We start from the raw sequence: 19990 nt of genomic DNA, 5'->3' as shown, positions 1-19990 counted from the left end.
CTGCCTTTGATATGATTAAGACCTTACAGAAACTATACACACCAAGGACTATGGTTGGGTCCTTTGAAGAGAGCACCCGGGCTTGCCCTGAGCCATACAAAGAATAGGTGGCAAAACCAGCCGTGTTGAGCCTGGGGTCCTCCAAACACAGGCAGAGCCCAGAGGGGCCTTGACAGAGAAGCAGGATGGAAGCAGACCCAGGGTATTGGCTTATGGAGACAAGAAAAGGCAAAGTGACTGAGCAGGTTGCATGGAGCCAGGATGTTTGGCCAAATGAAAAGGACTTTCCTTTTTGAAGAATGACTTGAATTCTGATGCGCCTGGGTTAAACTAATAGCTCCAACACTTAGGATTATATTACCTTGGACAAGCTACTTAACCTCAGTTAGCCTGTGTTTCTCCATACATCAAATGGGCTTGTATTAATCCCACCAGTTTGGTAAGTGTTGCCCTGTCCCTTCTTGTCCTTTGCACTAAAGACCACAGTTAGACATGGAGAAAATAACTAAATCACCCGCACAAACCATCTCACTCCATTCCAAACAATTTGCATTATTACTATTATACAAATAATTCAGTAGAGGCCACAGAGGTTGTATGCTGCAGCCAATAAGAACAGTAATGAGATTATTATATTCTAAATTACTTATTTAGTTTAGCATCTTTGGAAATCAGAATGCATCTCAGAGCTGACATATTCTTACAATTAAGTGGCAGAAATGTTTTCTTTCTTGGTGCGTAAAATAAGCAACACAGCTAACAATAGATGATACCTTAGATATGAGAAAATATGGTAATGACTATTAAAATTTTCTTACTTAATACTTTCTATGTGCCAGGTACTATGCTGAGTGTTTAATGGGCATCGTCTAATTTGATGGTCCCTGAGATAAATTCAATTAGAGCCACTTCAGCAATTGATATGGTTTGGCTCTGTGTGCCCACCCAAATCTCATCTCGAATCATAATCCCCATGTGTCAAGGGAGGGACCTGGTGGGAGATGACTGGATCAGGGGGGCCGTTTCCTCCATGTTGTTCTCGTGATAGGAAGTGAGTTCTCACAAGAGCTGATGGTTTTAAAGTGTGGCACTTCCTTGCTCTCTCTCTCTCTCTCGTCTGCCACCGTGTGAGACATGCCTTGCTTCCCCTTTGTCTTCCGCCATGATTGTAAGTTTCCTGAGGTCTCCCTAGCCATGCAGAACTGTGAGTCAATTAAACCTCTTTTCTTTATAAATTGCCCAGTCTCAAGGAGATTTTTACAACTGTGTGAAAATGGACTACACCGATGAAGAAACTAAAGGACAAAATTATTAAGTAGCTGACACAAAGTCACGTACCTAGTGTATCAGTCAGGATTGTTCAGAGAATCAGAACCAATCAGATAGATAGATAGATAATAGATAGTGATTTTTACATATCTATCTATTTATAAATATATATATTAGGTATATAAACATATATACCTGTATTAGCCCATTCTCCTGCTGCTAAAAAGAACTGCCCATGTCTGGATAAGTTATTTTTAAGAAGAGGTTTAATTGACTCACAGTTCTACAGGGCTGGGGAAGCTTCTGGAAACTTACAATCATGGTGGAAGGGGGAGCAAACATATCCTTCTTCACATGGCGACAAGAAGGAGAAGAATGAGAGACGAGCAAATGCGGAAGTCCCTTATAAACCAACAGATCTCATGAGAATGTACTCACTGTCACAAGAATAATAGCATAGGGGAAGCTGCCCCTATGATTCAATTACCCTCCACCAGGTCCCACCCACTACATGTGGAGCTTATAGGAACTACAATTCAAGATGAGATTTGGGTGAGGACACAGCCAAACCACATCAATACCCCAAAATATGTACATAGATTTATTATCTATCAAGAGATTTGTTATATATGAAGAGATTTATTTTACATATAAAAAATATATACAGTATAAATTATATATCTATACCTCTCCAGTTCCAAAAGCATGCTATATATTCTCTCTCACTCTCCCTCTAGATCTTTCTAGATCTCTCTCTATAGATACATCTATAGATCTAGAGAGAGTATGTATGTGTGAGAGAGAGAGTATATAGCATGTTTTTGGAACTGGAGAGATAAATATCAGAAGAAACTATCAGAATAGTTGAAGGTGTTTGCTTTGTGGATCAGGAATCAAGAGAAGGAAGTTCAGACACAGGGCTTGTGTTTTTCACTATAAGCCATATAGAACAATTTGATTTTAAACTCCATGTATGTATCACAACAATAAAAATTAGAGTTAAAAAAAAAAAAAGAAAACAAGTTTCCAGCACGATGAGAATCTGGGGAACTGACCACCAGTTTACCTTCTCTAACTCTTCCTTCAAAATCTCTCTGCTCCAGTTTAACAAGCCTCTTCCACCCTGATGCCTCTCTCTTCTCACCTAGAGAATGGGACTGCAGAGCCGCCTGGCATGCCAGCAAGTTGACCCACGTGGCAAAGTACTTTCTGATCTTTCTCTCCCTTACAGATCATCATAGTAAATGTGCTGTGCCCTAATCAGACACGAAGGATACACAAAACCGGATATGATGTGGCCCCTGCTGGTCTCTCCAAGGACATATCAAGCCACTCTCCCCAACCCTGACACTGGCCTGCCAAGCTCTTTCCCACCTCAGGGCCTTGGCAGGCTCTTCCCACTGCTTTGGACATCGTCCCCATTCCTGCATCCCCTGTAGCTGGTTCTGCTTCCTGCTGCAAATTTAATTTGCAGGTATGGCCTTCCTGCAGAGGTGTGGCCATCCCTAACCAAACTAATTAGGCCCTCATTCCATTTCTCGAAACATAACAGTTACCACATTTTAAATGTGATACCAGTTTGTTTGCCATCTATTGCTACTCAATAGATTCTAAGTGCCATGTGGGAAAGGAGCAAGTTCATTTTATTTTTAAATTTTTTTTTTAATTTTTTTTAAATTTTGCATAGCACCTGGCAAACAGCAGGCCCTCAACTGAATGAATGAGAGAAGAACAGTGGCAGCTAAATGTCACAAGAGGCCACTGTGTTTACACCAAGCCCCTATATGCCTCAGTTAGTTTTGACCAGGTCTTCACTTGACTGAGTCCCCAGGCATAAAAGTCTCTAGTTTAGGCATTAACATAGGAGCATGACATCAATTATTTGCAGTGTCCTGGAGTTCACACCAGTTAACACTTTATATACAGCACGGCTATGGTCTGATGCCTGTATCCTCCCAAAATCCATATGTTGAAATCCTAACTCACAAGGTGGCATTAGCAGGTGGAATCTTTGTGAAGTGATTAGGTCTTGAAGGTAGAGCCCTCAAGACTGGAATTAGTGCCCTTATAAAAGACCCCAGAGAACTAGCTTGCCTCTTCCACCATGGGACACAGCAAGAAGGTGCTGTCTATGTATGAACTGGGAAGCAGGACCTCACCAGACACCAAGTTTGCCAGTGCCTTGACCTTGGACTTTCCAGCCTCCTGAACTGTGAGAAGTAAACGCCTGTTGTTTATAAGTCACCCAGCCTATGATATTTTGTCATAGCAGGGCCCACATGGACCAAAACAAGTACTCAGTCTGGGCCAGATCCCATTCCAAGCAATTTACACACAGAAACTCACTGGATTCTCATCACAGCTCTACTAAGTGGGTGGAGTTTTTAATCCCCATTTTACAGATGAGAAAACTGAGACAAGAGAGCCTAAGCAAGTTTCCCAATCCACGCAGTTGGTATGTCAGGATGCAGACCCAGGGACTAGCTCTGGAGTCTACAGTCAACCACTGCACGATGTCCATGAGAACAACAAAGTCAGGTATGAAACAGGATGTGGCTTGCCTTGTGAAAAGCACTCGCTGCCATTACAAGCCCTCACTATGTGCTAGACACACTCCTGGGCACTTTTCATATTTGTCTCCTTAGTGATTTAACACTGCCATCAGATCACACGATCATCCCCGCTTACAGCTGCCAAAATCCCCAGGGTCTCTCGGCAGGTGAGTTGAGAGCTGCCATTTGAACCCAGGATTCCCTGCCTCAAAAGCCCATATGCATTTTCTGCTGCTTCTTGTGCTTTTGTGCTGGAAGAAGAGGAGTTGGAGGGTTGAGCGAAGCAAAAGAAAAAGAAAAATCAGCCAGTGTCTCCACTAAACATTTCTAATGGCAGGGAGTTAAGCAATGGAGTACATCCCACACATAATGACAGTCACTCCAGCTTGGAAGGGGAAAGCCATTATACCTCCTTCTAAGAATAGACGTCAGCATAATTGAAATGACAATTCTTGCAATCCTCAGGTAATGAAGATTATTTTGAAATGAAAATCTTTTTTTGTTTTTCTTTTTTTTTTTTATTTACCTACTTGCAAGGACATTTTTCTTTTCAGAGGAAGGTCGTTGAGGTCTCCCTTGACGGAAGCCCCACTGTCTTTCTGAGCGGGTAGGTCCACCTTGATCGTCCAAGCTCTGACGCTGGGTGGCTTCGATCCAGAGTGTCCCGGGGTGTGGCTGGAGGGTGGATATAGTATTCAGAGCCATGCTGATAACATGCTGGTAACATGAAGTTTCCCAGGGACAAGGGACGAGGCGACCTACCGGGTCTCTCTCCGTCAGCCTCAGAGCCCACAGGGCTGGGCAGTGGTGGGCCAGGCAAGGGGAAGGAAATTCATCTCTGGAAACTGCCCTCCCGGAGGCCACCTGAAGTCGAAGACAAGAAGTGAAATTCAGAAGCCGCTCCGGGGTCACACTGTCTGTCTCTGGATCTTAGGGAAAGAGCTGCCCCCCACAGTCCCACCTGTGAATCTACTCTATCTTCTATCAGTTGTGTGGCTTGTATTCACCTTCCTGAAATTTCTTTCCCCTTCCCCTGACTAGAATTTTCTGCTTCTATCAATATCTGGGAACTCCTTGAGGGAAGGGGTCATACATTTTTACCTTCTGTTACCGGTAGAATTGTGCCCCCACCAAAAAGACGTCAAAATCCTAACTCCCAGCGCCAGCGAATGTGACTGCATTTGTAAATAAGGTCCTTGCAGATGTAAATAGTCATGATTCGGTCCTACCGGACTAGGCTAGGGGCTAATCCAATAGGACTGCTGTCAGAATAAACGGGGATATCTGGACACATTCAGGCACACAGGGAACACACCCTGTGAAGATCAGAGATCTGCAGCCACAAGCCAAGGAGCTACGAGAAGCTCAGAGGGAGGCCTGGAACGGAGCCTCCCCAACGCCTTCAGAGGGAGCACAGCCCGCCCACACCCTGACGCAGGCTTCCAGCCTGCAGCCCTGGGAAGCAGGACGTTTCTGCTGTTTAAGCTGCTCTTTTGCAGCCTTGTGTTATGGCAGGCCTGGGAAACTAATACAGTGGGTCATGTTATTTGTCTCAATTTCACAGATGGAGAAGTTGAGGCTCAAAGAAAGGGAGCCACCCAAGATCTCATGGCAGGAAGAGAGTGGGACTGAACCCAGCTCAGGCTGACCCGGGGCCCCAGGGACCCGAGGCTGTGGGAACCTGGTTTCCAGCTAGGACTTCGCGAAGGGCTCAGGGGCACAGCTCAGAGACTCCCTGCAACTGAGCCCCTCCGGGGGAGAAGAGGCCATGGAGCTGCTGGCCTCTCTGATGGGTGGGAAATAAGCCTCAGGCCAGCCTCACCCTTCCCATGATCTTGTGCTCTTCACCTGCCTTGCTCAGGAAAGCTAGGGCCCATCTTTTAACTCCTCCTGTTAGACCAGTACCTGCTAGAAACATGAACTCAAATGTGGGACTTTCCAATCTTTGCGGGACACTTCAGGGTCTGCTAAGAACCAGGCCCTCTCTGCAGTCACACACAGCAGCAACGCCAGCAAGATCTAGGGGCAGGTTTTCTTCCACGTGGTTGAAAAGAGTTCCATCCCAGTGGCTGGGGCAGCCAGAGCTAGGCGGAACTAGAGGACCTCTCTCCAAGACACAGACGAAGATCTGGGGGAACCCGTTCCAAGGACCATAAAGTCCTATCCAGGCACTGGTGCCTGCCTTGGTTTTAAAACAGCCTCCTCCTTGTCACCTGTGCATCTTACCTGCACAAACAGCACCATGGATGCAACGTGTCCCCACCCCTTGCACGCCAGCCCTGCACACTCCGCCCACGTCTCTACACCATCCTGAAGAGATGTCATCTCGTCCTCTCGTGGTTCCCAGCTGAGTCAAGTCAAAATGGCATTCAGAAGGCAGTTCTGGTCTCATAAGGAGAAAGGAGACACTTGGTGAGGCAGAATGAGCACAGGGCAGGCAGCCTGGCAAGGCACGTTCCCATCCCATCCCCACCTGCCACGATTTAGCTCTGTGAGCCTTGCCTCCACCCCACCTCTTCTTCTGACCAACATCTAAACCTCCTTCAAGATTTAGCTCAAGCCTTGCCCTTGCAAAACCTTCCAGGCCTCGCCACCATGCACAGCCTGGGCAAGCTGCCCACAGGCCCCCCGTGCCCTTGACACACATACCCCCTGTATTATCAATGTCTCGGTGCTGTTTGCCAGCCTGACTGTGGGCTGCTGAGTTGGGGGTGGGGGCGCTGCAAAGTGCAAGTCTATGCCGATGTATTCTAAGTGACCCAAGGGGCAGTCCACGAGCTGGCAGAGGACTTTGCCTGCATGGTGGCCTGAACTCCATCCCTCGTTATTCGGTACTTGGGTAGGGTTGGGCAGTAACTGGGAGGGTCACATTATAATTGGGGGCACTGGCCATGGGGCCAGGCTGCCTGGGTTCAAACTGTGGCTCTGCTACTTAGTCGTTCTGTAGAATCTTGAGTATGCTGCTGAAATGCCCTGTGCCTCAGCTTCCTCGTCCATAAAATGGGGAGAATACAAGTGACCCTTACAGCCATTATGTGGGTCAAATCCACATAAGGCACTTGGAAAAAGGTCAGGCACACAGTGAGTGCTCAGTAAATGGCAACTTTTCTTCTCGTTATTGACCCATCTCTCTTTCCAACATCTGGTACATGAGTCAAAGGCAAATGATCTTACCCCAGCAGAAGAGTCCCCTTATTTATAAAACAAGGGGATTAAATGAACTGATCATCAACCTCTCTCCCACTCTATGTTTTCTGATTTGGAGGTGCATTTCAGACTGTCATGCAAAGTCCTCCCCCAGTCCCCAGGATTGTCCCCTTCCAGCACCAAACCAACACACCAGCATGCAGAGGCAGGGAGGCCACAGTGCAGGAAGGGACAACTCCTGCCAGCAGACAAGCAGAAGCATTTGTGCTGAGGTTTACAACTGTTCTTAGGAACCTTGTAGGCTGGTCTGTTTCACTACATCCATGTAGGCATTTTATTTATGCCTAGAAAGCTGAATGATGACAATTAGTTTCCAGTTCTGTAACACTGTCCCCTTCAACCAGTCAGGTCCCATCCTCCCTGCTCATTAGGGTGAAACTCTTGTTAGTGGCTTTGCAAGTTGGGGGATGGGAAATCATCAGAAGCGGGTGGGTGGGCTCCTGCAAGTGTAGACATCTCACTTCCTCACAGGGCAGCCCACGGCCCCCTCCTCTCCACCTCCCTCATGCCAAGCTTACCTCCTATCCCTGGGCAGGTGGGGCAAATGCTTATCATCTGCCTAATTGTGGAACACGATAATATGCTAGATTTCAAAATAATTAGGCTGATGGTAATGAGGGTTTGATGGTTTCTGTGCAATTAGACGGATGGACACAAACACTTTGTTTTTAACCTATGCTGGGGCTAATGACCTCAAGTGGGAATATGGCAGTGCTGCATTTTAAAAGGAGGAAAAAAATACCCTGGGAACCTCAGAGAAAATAAATCACAGGGTGGGCTCCTTCCCACAGATTCGTTGCTCTGGATACCTGACCAGATGTTCCCTAGACATCAGTAATGATGGATTTCAGGGCAAGGGGGACATGGCGTCAGAGGAGCTAGCTCGCTCTGGGTTTGAATCCTTTCTGCTGCACCTATTGACTCTGCAACATGGCGCAAGCCACTTATCCTTGCAGAGTTTCAAGTTTTCATCCATAAAATGGGGATGACAATATCTACTGTGCAGGGCTCTTGTGAGTTCCTGGAACCCAGTAAATGTGTGATAAAGATATGGTGGAGGCCGGGCGCGGTGGCTCACGCCTGTAATCCCAGCACTCTGGCGGGACGAGGTGGGCAGATCATGAGGTTGAGAGTTTGAGACGAGCCTGGCCAACATGCTGAAACTCCGTCTCTACTAAAGATACAAAAAATTAGCTGGGCGTGGTGCCACACACCTATAATCCCAGCTACTCGGGAGGCTGAGGCAGGAGAATCACTTGAACCGGGGAGGCAGAGGTTGCAGTGAGCTGAGATTGTGCCATTGCATTCCAGGCTAGGTGACAGGACAAGACTCTCAGAAAAAAAAAAAAAAAAAAAGTGGAATAGGGGGAACAGGGCAAGCTCAGAGCAGAAGAATCAAGAGGCCAGAGCATGGCAGAGGCCTGATATGGGCAGTGAGACCTTTTCAACGGCCGAGTAGAATTGGCATTGTCAAAGGTTCAGGTAACATTGACTGTTTAGAAATTCCCTCAAAAAAAAGAAAAAAGAAAAAACAAAAGAAAGAAAAAATCTGAAGAAAAGAAAAAAAACAGAAACAACCAGCTTAATTGAGGTTTAGATTAGAGTCACAGTTCCACCATTACAGAGCCATGGGGCTTGAGAAAACTCCCTTCCTCTCTGTGAGCCTCAGTTGCCCTGTACAGTCAGGTGAAGGCTATCTCCATCTCACCTGTCAATGCATGGGGATCAAGGTCTGCAAGGTCAGACTAGAGGGTAGGGCCCTGGAAACCCCATGAATGCACCAGAGCCATCAGACAATATGGCGGTTATGAGTGGATACCCACGGACTGTTCCCTTCAAGGCAGGTGTCGGAGCAGGTTGGGAGAAAATGACCCCAGGGCATGGGCAGGTGGACAGTATTGGGTATGGGGGCGGGTTATTCACCCAACACACATCTTCTGGGCTGTTGGTCTATTCAGACCCAGGGTTCGTGCTTGAAAGACAGAAATAAATAACGTTCAGTTCCTGTCAGGTGAGGTCTCACAGCACAAAGTGACAGACCATTTAAGTGAAATTTGGAGGGGGCATAAGGGACAGAATGACTAACTCTGCCTGGACAAGCCAGGGAAGGCTTCCTAGAAAGACTCAGGCTGGGCCTTGAAGGATGAATTGATGTGGCCTGGCACCAGGCTCGGGGAGTCAAGATTAAAATTCCAATGTACCGTGCATGTGAGTGACCCAGGGAAATACATTTCTCCTTAATTCCTGGAGAGTAAACTAAAAACTTTCTTGACAACTGCAATGACATGAAAAGTCAGTTTTCTCTGCCTCACAGTTTTGTATGGCTAGGCTGCTCCAGCAACCTCTACCAAGTTGTCTGCCTGTCCTCACTCTCCTTCACTGCCACTCTATCACCAGGCTGGAAATTCCTGGGAACATCTGGTTGGGAGTCAGCAACACCAAAGGGGAAGGCACAGCACCCAAGGGGGGTGGTTGGTCAGCACCAGGGACAGAGACACGGCCATCCCACGTGTCAGTCACCCAGCATGCAGCTCTTACCTAGATCCCCACTTGGGCTTTTATGACCTGTCCTCCTAATCCATATTCAGGGCCACTTTCTCCTCTTATGACATTTTGTGGCACTATTAGCAAACCAGGTGCCAAGTTTTGCTGGATTCAATTCAATGTTTCAGCACTGCACTTGGAGACTTTTTCCAGGTGCCATTTTCCTCCAAACTGACAGGAGCCCCACAGATGCCAGGTATTCTGACACCCTCTGTGAGTGGGGGAGTGGGAGGCTGGAGCCCACTGGGCTCTGATCCTCGGGCCAGAGAGAGAAGAAGGGCAGATGTTTAATTGAAGGCAAGGTTCTCAGGCCTCCCATGGGCCTCACCTGAGTCCCAGGCTGATGCTTCCTGTAATCCCCCCTTATAGGAGAGAAGCCCACGGGGCTTTGCTCAGGTCGGCTCTGACTCCTCTCTGGCCCTGGGGAGCTACCCCACTCCCCGCAGGAAGCTAGTCCAAATAGCAGAAAGAAGGAGGATCCACTCACATTTCAGTTAATGGGAGCGAGGGGAATCCTGGTGATGATGAAAAGTGTCCATCAGTCCAGTCCAGTCCATCAGCCCAAAAGTCAGAGCCTGTGGTGCTCAGCCTGTTGGTGCCACTTTCCTGGTTACCCACTGTCACTCCATGAGCCACACCGAATGAAGGCTTATGCACTGGGCTCGTGACACCTGCCTGTCTCTCAGGGTGGTTGGGCAGATCACGGAACCTTACTGGCCCTCCACCCACACTTCTCCACCCCTGTATGCCCTGCTGGACAGAGCAGCCTCTTGATATTCCTGAAGTGTCCACTCATTTTTAATTTGGGGCACTTTGCTTTGCTGTAAGTAATTACTCAGTGCATGTTAGCCACTCATATTGTCATTAGAGCACATGCTATGCACCAGGCGCTGTGCTAGACATTGGAACTTTAATGGTGGACACGGGAATCACACTGTCAGCCATCAAATGCCTATATTTTATGATAAGTATCTGCTGACCCATGGTTTCACCCAACAGACAGTGGCTTCTCAGTGTGCGAGCACCACGGTGCATCACCACAGCTCACCCACAGGAGGCGCTCCATCTTAGCCAAGTGAATAAAGACAACGGAAAATATTGTGAAAATACTGTAAAGTGCCAAAAGAATGTGAATTGTTATTAACAGCAGAAACACTAAATGTCCTAGCCATTCTGCCACAGATATGAAAATCAGAAGAAACAGAAAGATAGAAGATCCACTTATGTTTCAGTGAATGCAGTGGTGCTCAACCTTTTTGGCACCAGGGAACAGTTTCGTGGAAGACAATTCTTCCATGGACCAGCAGGATGGGGGTGGCGGGGAAGGTTTCAGGATGAAACTGTTCCACCTCAAATTATCAGGCATTAGTTAGATTCTTAAAAGGAGCACGCGGCTAGATCCCTCACATGCACAGTTCACAATAGGGTTTGTGCTTCTATGAGAATCTTTTTTTTTTTTTTTAGATGGAGTCTCGAACTGTCATTCAGGCTGGAGTGCAATGGCGCGATCTCGGCTCACTGCAACCTCTGCCTCCCAGGTTCAAGTAATTCTCCTGCCTCAGCCTCCCCAATAGCTGGGATTACAGGCGCCTGCCACCACGCTCGGCTAATTTTTTGTATTTTTAGTAGAGACAGGGTTTCACTATGTTGGCCAGGCTGGTCTCGAACTCCTGACCTTGTGATCCACCCACCTTAGCCTCCCAAAGTGCTGGGACTACAGGCGTGAGCCACTGCGCCTGGCCAGCTCCTATGAGAATCTTCTGCCGCCGCTGATCTGACAGGAGGCGAAGCTCAGGCGTTAATCGCCTGCTGCTCACCTCCTGCTTTGCAGCCCGGTTCCTAACAGGGCATCCACCAGTACCAGTCCATGGCCCAGGGGTTGGGGACCCCCCGAGTTAACGGAAGCCAGGGGAATCCCGGTAATGATGAAAAGTGTAATCCAATAAGATTGTAAGGGTTGTGGGAGCTCAGGGAAGGAAGAGGTCCTTTTTTAGCTGGGGTGGTCAGAGCCTCTTACGGTAGAGGAGGTATTTCAGCTTGGACATGGAGAGATGGGCCAGAGGGGTCATGGCATGGGCAGGGCTGAAGGAACAGATGAGAGGCAAGGACTGGTTGGGTTTCACCAGACCAGCAGGCCTTGGGTCCACTACATCAGATCTTCAACAGTTTCCCAGGCCCTTCCGGAATCAGGAGCTACAGAGGAACCCAGGAATCTCTCTTTAACCAGTTCCTGAACAAGATTCAGGTGCAGAAGCAGAGCTCTGGGTGGACCCACAAGTTCCAAATGGGGAGGGAGGATGAGGTTACAGGCAAAGGGCAGACCACAATGGCCCTTGGATGATGAACTTTAATCTGAAGGGAGCCAGGGAAGGCTTTAGAGTGGAAAAGTGGCACCATCATTGCTGTGAATGTAAGATGAAAGATAGATTTGGGAAGGAGAGAAACTGGAGGCAAGAAGCCCTCCTGGGAAACTGTTGGAATCATCCGGGCATCAAGTAATGACAGCCTAAACCAGAGTAGAGGTAGCAGTGATAGAAAGAGGGGGATGGAACTGAAGAATATGATGGAATAGAATTGACAGGACTCAACAACTGATTGGATGTGGGGGAATGAAGCCAGTCAAAGATGACTTATTCAAGATGCCTTTGGTGTTTTTAATATAAAATATAAATATGAACACACACATATATTCTTTAATACTTATCTGATTTGAAGAAATAGCCCCCTATCTCTCAGCTCCCAAAGACTTAGGATGGCTCAAGACAATCTTAATAATGATGTATTTTACAGTATATGAACTTTGCTATCTGTGGTAGAGGCATCAAAAAGTCAATATGAGTAAATTGACAAGCCTGTCAATGAATAAAATTAATTTTCTTTTTCTGCTGCATCGCTAAACATAATTTCAGAATGTCATGGTAATATTCACTGTCCATTATCATGGCTGTGCGACAGAGACAGTCAAGTTAAAATATGCAAAGAAATGGCTATATCATAGCATCTAAGGCACAGGAAGCACACGTACCCACTGAAACAGGCATGTGCTCCAGCGAGTACACAGCCCATAATATCTTGTCTCAGAATTTGTCCAATTTGCAGCTGAGAGACCTCTGCCCTTTGAACGTGAGAAAATGGATTTTAACATGTTGCCCAGTTTTAACCTACACCCAAGTGTTCTCTAGTAGAACAGATGGTCAGGCCTAGGATGAGACCTTAGGGATCAGAAAGTCTAGCCTCCTGGTTTAGACTTAGGAGAAAGTCTCTTTCTCTTAGGGAGACCTAAAAAAGTTAAGTTTTATACAAATGTTACAGATTGGACCAATGCGATAATATACTCATAAGTTAGCAACATAAAACCAGTAAGGAAGTATTTTAACTAAGTTCTGTAATTTGGGGTGTGGTTACCTATGCAGCACATAGGTAACCAGTCCTTGTCTCTCATCTGTTCCTTCAGCCCTGCCATGACCCCTCTGGCCCATCTCTCCATGTCCAAGCTGAAATACCTCCTCTACCATAAGAGGCTCTGACCACCCCAGCTAAAAAAGTCTCTAAAGAGACTTAGGAGAAAGTCTTTCTCCCTAAGAGAAAGAGGCTTACAGAGGATGCCACATAGCAGAGCCGGGATTTGAACCCAGGCTTCCCAATTCTGGAATCCGGTCAGAATCAGCAGGCCCTTCTGCTGAGGAGGAGATGAGAGAAGGGCTGCGTAGAGGGTGTGGCCACTATCTCTGGGAAGAAAGCAGAGATCAGCTTGATGAGCCCGGAAGAACATGTGGGCGAGAATGCCAGCTCATTGGTGCAGTCAACCAGTCAATGAGCAGGTGCTAGGGACAAAAAGTGGTTTAAGCTTTGGGGGCTCAGCAGAGAACAAAACACAGAAAGCCTCTGCCCTCACAGAGTTTACAGTCCAGTGGGGGGACACCAAAGTGTGTAGTGAATAAGTAAATAATCAAGGAAAATGCGGATTGTGATGAATGCTGTGAAGGAAATGAACAGGGTGACGAGGGAGAAGGGAGGTGGGAGGTGACCTAGTGTGGATGAAAGGGACCTCCCTGAGGAAGGGGCTCCCAGTGTCTGGTCCTCTGAGCTACTCTTTGCAAAGAAACAGAACAGGAACAACAGGGGCCATTTCAGCTGCTTCTTGTGTCCCCTTTGCAGAGTGTGAGCTTGTTTAGACTCTCAACAGCCCAACAGGGTACGTCCTGCTGTCCCCGCGGTACTGACAAGGCTACTGAGGCTCAGAAGACCCGTAACAGTCCAGGAAGTGGGTAAGGGACCCACACCCCGTCCGTCTGAGCCCAAAGCCTCCGCCCTTAACGCTGCCTCACATGCAGTTTTGTTCAGTTCAGCATCTCTCGTTTGGGTCCTGCTTCTCTCTCTACTTGGAACTTTCCAGAAGGCAGGCCTCCTAAAACCTGTCACAGCTATGAGGCAAGGGTTGATGGGTTCCCTCAGGAGCCCACGTTGTATCAGAATCAACGTAGGCTGCAGAGCCTGGCAAAAGCCACCATGGTGGCCTCGCGATGTCATGAAAATAAGGCTGAGGGTCAAGGCTTCAGTAAACCAGAGGCCCCTGCTGGGCCTCACTTCCCTCATCTCTAAAATGGGAATAAAAACACACCCTGCCTACACCGCAGGCTCTTGGGACAATGGAATGAATGGGAAAGCGAATGAAAAATGTCAGTTTACACATCGCCTTCGCCACAGCACACTCTTGGGGGGCCAGTGTGTATCAAGCACCTGCAACTATACCGAGAACTTTACTGCATCAGTGTCATCAGTGTCTTTATTCTGAAGATGGCCATGTGAAGGCTCAGAACAGTTAACCGATTCATCAGTGCTACAGGGAAAGCTAGAAATCAGGTCCTTCTGAAGTTAAAGCCCACGATCCACCACCCTAGGGAGAAATATCTTCATCCTTAGCCAAGGCAAACACTCTCCATGCCACCTCTCTGCTGTAGCCGCTCAGTGGGTGGAGTCACAGAGACTTCCCATGGGGGCTTCCTCGGGGTGCCCGAGCAGAACAAAGAGGGGCAGTCGCTGCAGAATGGACCCTTTCGATGATGCACTTTATCCCAGAACTGGAATCCCACAGCTTCACACGCCCAGACAGAAAGAGTTCCCCGGTTCTGGGCCACACCTAAATGGCTTTTTCTTTCCTTGCCGACAGAGGAAATTGCCTTGTGAAAGCCAGTGGCCTTTTTTATTTTCTCTCAATGGTTGGAAGGGTTTTTTGCCTTCCAGTTGACAACGTGGATGACAAAGATGGATTTTCTGAGCAAATATTTGTGTTGTTTGTGACCGTGTTTGTGTGGCACAGAGCAGGCAGCTGGGTAATGGAGCCCCTCTGGGAGAGGAGCTGAGGACTGAGTTTTTTTGCACCTTGGTGCTTTTGGGCCATGCCACTAATTGGAACTTACTGTCCCATTAATGAGTTTTCTCTCCAGAGATTCGTATGACCACCTCGACTCTAAAGTCCCTGCCTAATGGACTATTGAACAACAGAGAGTGCACACAGCTTTGTCTCAGGACTCCCTTTCAACATACAGCAGTCCCCAGTTAATCCCGGGCTTAAAAACCAGAGTGGCAAAGTGACTCCCAGGCCAGCCCCTGGAAAAAGGCCTAAATTGGTATGATGTAATTGCTCTCCCGCCCTGAAAAAGGCCTGCGTGGCCACCATCTGAGCAGTGGACGCCAGGCCCCTCGGTGACCAAGAATCAATTTTTATCCTCAACATGCCACACTTCCATTTCTACTCATTAGGAGCCTGATGATGACCCCAGTGAGTGAGGCTCACAGGACCAGAGACTTCAAGCAGCTGCCTGGAAAATGGGTCTATGCTAAAAGTGGGGTCAGCCAGAAAGGTCAGTCCCCAAGATGCCCAAGGGAGAGGCAGGCAAACATGCTCTTCCCAAATGGAATGGGACAAGGATTTCTTCTTCTCCAGAACCTCCTTGTTTCACCTTGACTATAGCCTGCTAAGATTTGCAACACCTCCTATTCTACGTAAAACGTAAATCTGATTGCCGATGGCCCCTCCCTGCTCACAATCTTTCAATGGCTCCCTGTTGTCCTCTGAGTAAAATCCAAGCTTCTTAGGGTGTAATACAAGGCCTCAGTCTGCATCTCCAGTCTTACCTCCCTCCCCCATGTGCCTCCTCAGACTTGATCCCTAGAAATACCTAGGTGCTATGGGTTAGGGTTAGGGTCCATGTGCCTTTGTTGTTTTGCACCCTGAGCCTTACTGCAGCTGCACCCCCTTCCCAAAAGTCATTCTGCCCCCCTCTTTCTGTCCTCCAGGCCTCACTGCAGATTTATTCCCTTGCAGAAAACTCCGGTTGGGACCTCCACGCATCCCCATGGTTCTTATTGAAGTTCCCTCGCTCTGTTCCCACAATAGCCTATGTTGACCACAAACACGGCATTCATTGCAGAGACCTGAAATTTGTTTGGGTGTCCTTCCCGGCTAGACCAGGGTTTTCCACCTTTGGCACTACCGATGTTCGGGGCCCGTTGTTTGTTGTGAAGAGACTTTCTGTGCATTGTAACAACTAAACATTTCTCCAGACATTGCTAGAGGTTCCTGAGAGTGCAGAACGGCCCCTGGTTAAGCACTCCTGGGCCAGACCCTAAGCTCCTGAGGGTGCACAGAGCAAGAGCTCATGGCGGTCAGAGATTCCTGAGAATGATCCCCACTGCCCTCCTCCCCAGCTGAGGTGTCCAGGAGCAAGATGTCTCCCCTCCCTGAACCTCAGTGTCCTCACCTATCGAATGGGGATAATGACATGTGGCTTAGGGCTGCTGAGGGTAGCAGCCATGGGTAATGCTGACAGTCAATAGGCATTGCTCTATCATGCAACTGCACATCTTACTTTTTTTTTTGTTTTGCTTTTGAGCCAGAGTCTTGCTCTGTCACCCAGGCTGGAGTGTAGTGGCATGATCTTGGCTCACTGCAACCTCCACCTCCTGGGTTCAAGCAATTCTCTTGCCTCAGCCTCCCCAGTAGCTGGGATTACAGACTTGTACCACCACACCCAGCTAATTTTTGTATTTTTAGTAGAGACAGGGTTTTGCCATGTTGGCCAGGCTGGTCTCGAATTCTGACCTGAAGTAATCCACCCCCCTCGGCCACCCAAAGTGCTGGGATTACAGATATCTTACTTTAAAAACATAGGAAACTTAGTGCTAGATTCAGATTCACCTGACGCTTGTTGAGCCCTGCCATGTCCCAGACTCTTTTTCATGAGCGTCATCCATTCAATGCTCACCATGATTACTGTCAACATTTCACAGGTAAGGAAACTGAGGCTCCGGCATCAGCTGACTCACCCGAGACCTAAGTCATCATCTGTTGAAGCTCAGGTTGGAACCCCATCTTCCAGATCCCAGACTGCCGGGGTCTCTTTCCTTTCCAGAACTTGGCAGACGCCCTCCCTCTTATGCCCAGCTCTCATCCCACCTTCTCTGGTGGCTCCTGTCCATCCTCAGACCATGTCTTCATGCCAGTTCCTGCAGGAGTCTGTGCCCATGGCACCTGCATTTCTCATGATCCTGTCTCCCATCCCTACTAAGCCATAACCTCCAGGAGGGCTGAGATAGAGACGAGTTTCGCCAGTTTGTCCAGAGCCTGGCGCAGCACTGACACTAACTATGTATTGAATGCATGAATGGGTGAGTAATGAATAAAGAAAGGTAAGCTAACGGGACTGAACTCTAACCAGGACCATGGTACCCAGCATGCCAGAGAGAGGCTCCTCGGCTCTCAGAAGGTCTTTTCTATGCAGGTTATTCCAACCTCTTCCAGAGACACTGCGTACTTACAGAAGCCCAGCACACAACATTAAACGGGGGTGATTACATAGCAGCGACACTCAAAGCTGCATTTTTGTGGAAGTGAGGCTCAAGCTCAGTGATGCATGGTCAAGCAGAGGCTGAGGCAAAGCCATCATAGCCCAGTGGTCAGTGGATGTGGAGGGACTTCACCTGAACGTTTGGGCCCCTGACTTCGTCCAGTTCCTCTACTTCCCCGTGTACTCTGAATCCCAGCTCTCCTACTGTTCCAGCATCCCCCAGACACCGCCGGGCCCTGACCGCTGCTTTCAAACCACTTGTATGCTCCTCCCTGTGGTTTCAGCCTCCGCCTAGATGTGGCGTTCCCGGAAGGCCGTCCTTCCCTCCCTCTTGGACAAGCCCCCATCTTGCCTGCATTTCTGCAGCACCCTTCTCCAGCTGCATCCCTATCAAAAACCATCAAACCTGGCTGGGTGCGCCCACCGCCCAGGCGGTGGCTCACGCCTGTAATCCCAACACTTTGGGAGGCTGAGGCGGGTGGATCACCTGAGGTCAGGGGTTGGTGATCAGCCTGACCAACATGGTGAAACCCCGTCTCTACTACATACAAAAACATTAGCGGGGCGTGGTGGCACATGCCTGTTAATTCGAGCTGCTTAGGAGGCTGAGACAGGAGAATCGCTTGTACCTGGGAGGCAGCGGTTGCAGTGAGCCGAGATCGCGCCATTGCACTCCAGCCTGGGCAACAAGAGCGAAACTCTGTCTCAAAAAACAAAAAACAAACAAACCCTCAATGCTTAGCTCTTCCGCTGCAGCACCCCTAGTGCCTGGCACATCACAGGTGCTCAGTAAACTCGCCCAACATGGAGGAATGAATGCATTTTGCACAGGTACTCACATCTGGGATGTGGTGGCCTGGTGCCCGTGGACGCTGAGTCTCTGTAAGTCCCCTGCTTATTCCATAATCACCAGGCAACCGCGTGATGAGGACTCCACATCTCTCATGAGGCCCACCTATAGGAGAGAACATCTCGGTCATAACTCAGGAATTCTGAACGACACACTGTTTATAATTCTCACTGGAATTGAGCATATTGATTCTGGCTTCATTAAAATAAAACCAAGTACCACAGTGACTCCTTGTAGGCAATTGACCACAGGTTTGCCCACTACCACCCTCTCTCCCAGGACAATATTGAAACGGTCCCCACTTTGTCTCCTCCCACCCCCCAGAAAAGAAGGGGGGGTGGAGAGAAGACAGGAAAAATTGACAGTAATCTTGCATCTGTCTCATCTCTTTGCAAAAGAAAAGCAGTATTTACTGAAATATATTGTACAAAAGAATCACTCCCCACAAGAAAAAAGATGTAATCATCTATTTAGTGAAAAAAAAATGCAATTTCTTAAAAACACAGCCATACTCTGCATATGGTCTGTTTAAATGCATTTTATTAAGAGTTATACCACTTAATGATGGCTTAAAGAATCGCTACATAAACAATACCATTTTAGCATAAGAGGGTTGGAATATTTCTAATTCAAGCCAGTAAAAACTCACTCTTCAGTGGTTTATGAAACTTGAATACGTTGATGTGGCAGCACTCAATTAATGTCAGGCCGTATGGATTTCAATCTGGCTTGAAATACATTTAAACAAATGAAGTAGATACAAATGTTGGCTCTTTGGCCAGCCAGAGCTAAAAAATCCATTTTCTATCCCATTTATAATAAGAACTAATTTGAATGTAATTTATCTAAAGCACAGTGTTTCCTAATTTTTACAGGCAACCATTACTTATAGTTTAAGTAATAGTTATATCCATGGATCTTAGTGCATTTAATTGAAAATGAATGTTATTAAAATCCAAGACTTAATCCTTCAAAAATAAAAGCATTATCCTAAAGAATAATTGAATACTCAGACTCAGAGCAAGGGGAGGGGGCGGCCAAAGCTTTATTTAAAAAAAAAAAAAAACTCCCCTTTAAATACCGCACTTCTCTCTCTTTACGTGGTATTAGAATTATGTCAGAGTGAAATTAGCCACTCTCGACCCGTTATTTCAATTCAGATTACAACTGCCTCTCATCTAAGTGTCAGACTTGGCACCAGAGTCAAATCCGTCTGCCGAGGAGTGACATGTCAAGGGTGACAGTGACAAATTGTCACTAAGTGAGGAATAACACATGACAGGGCATGTGTCCGTAATGAGGCATATGCATGCCAGTAAGCCTCGGGATGCACGGGGCTGAGGGCGGAATGCTGGAAGCACTCCGGATGCTGCGAGTTCTCATTAGGGCTCTGCACCTCCTTGGATGGGAGTTTCCATCATTAAAATAAATAAATAATAAATAAGCTCCTAAGTGAACAACACATGGACAAAGGCCTACTCTGGTATTTAAAAAAAAAAAAAAAGGAAAGAAAGAAAAAAAAGAAAAAATAAATCCAAATGTTTGTAAATTTCTTCTTGAGGGCTTAAAATAAAATAAACTTTTCTTCCACCTTCATGATTTGTTTCTTCCTTTCTTCCTTTAACTTCACCAAGATCAAGGAAACACAAATTCCAGAATGAAATAATTCTTTCTCTGTGTGTTTGTACAAATATTTCCATGAGCACTTTGAGAGATGG

General features: G+C 47.4%; 1 long non-coding RNA gene across 1 annotated transcript; it reads right to left on the bottom strand.

The window, feature by feature from the left end:
• Positions 1-2092: 2092 nt before the first annotated feature.
• Positions 2093-18632, bottom strand: LOC129393868 (uncharacterized). Its single transcript, XR_008620973.2, has 4 exons — positions 18262-18632; positions 6048-6203; positions 4584-4685; positions 2093-4496 (listed from the first exon to the last, which is right to left on the bottom strand). It is a non-coding gene; the product is annotated as an uncharacterized LOC129393868 (long non-coding RNA).
• Between the last annotated feature and the right edge of the window lie 1358 nt (positions 18633-19990).

The sequence above is a fragment of the Pan paniscus genome, chromosome 15 (genome assembly GCF_029289425.2).
Source record: "Pan paniscus chromosome 15, NHGRI_mPanPan1-v2.0_pri, whole genome shotgun sequence".
NCBI classification, from domain to species: domain Eukaryota; kingdom Metazoa; phylum Chordata; class Mammalia; order Primates; family Hominidae; genus Pan; species Pan paniscus.
This window is presented reverse-complemented; position numbering and strand designations above follow the sequence as displayed.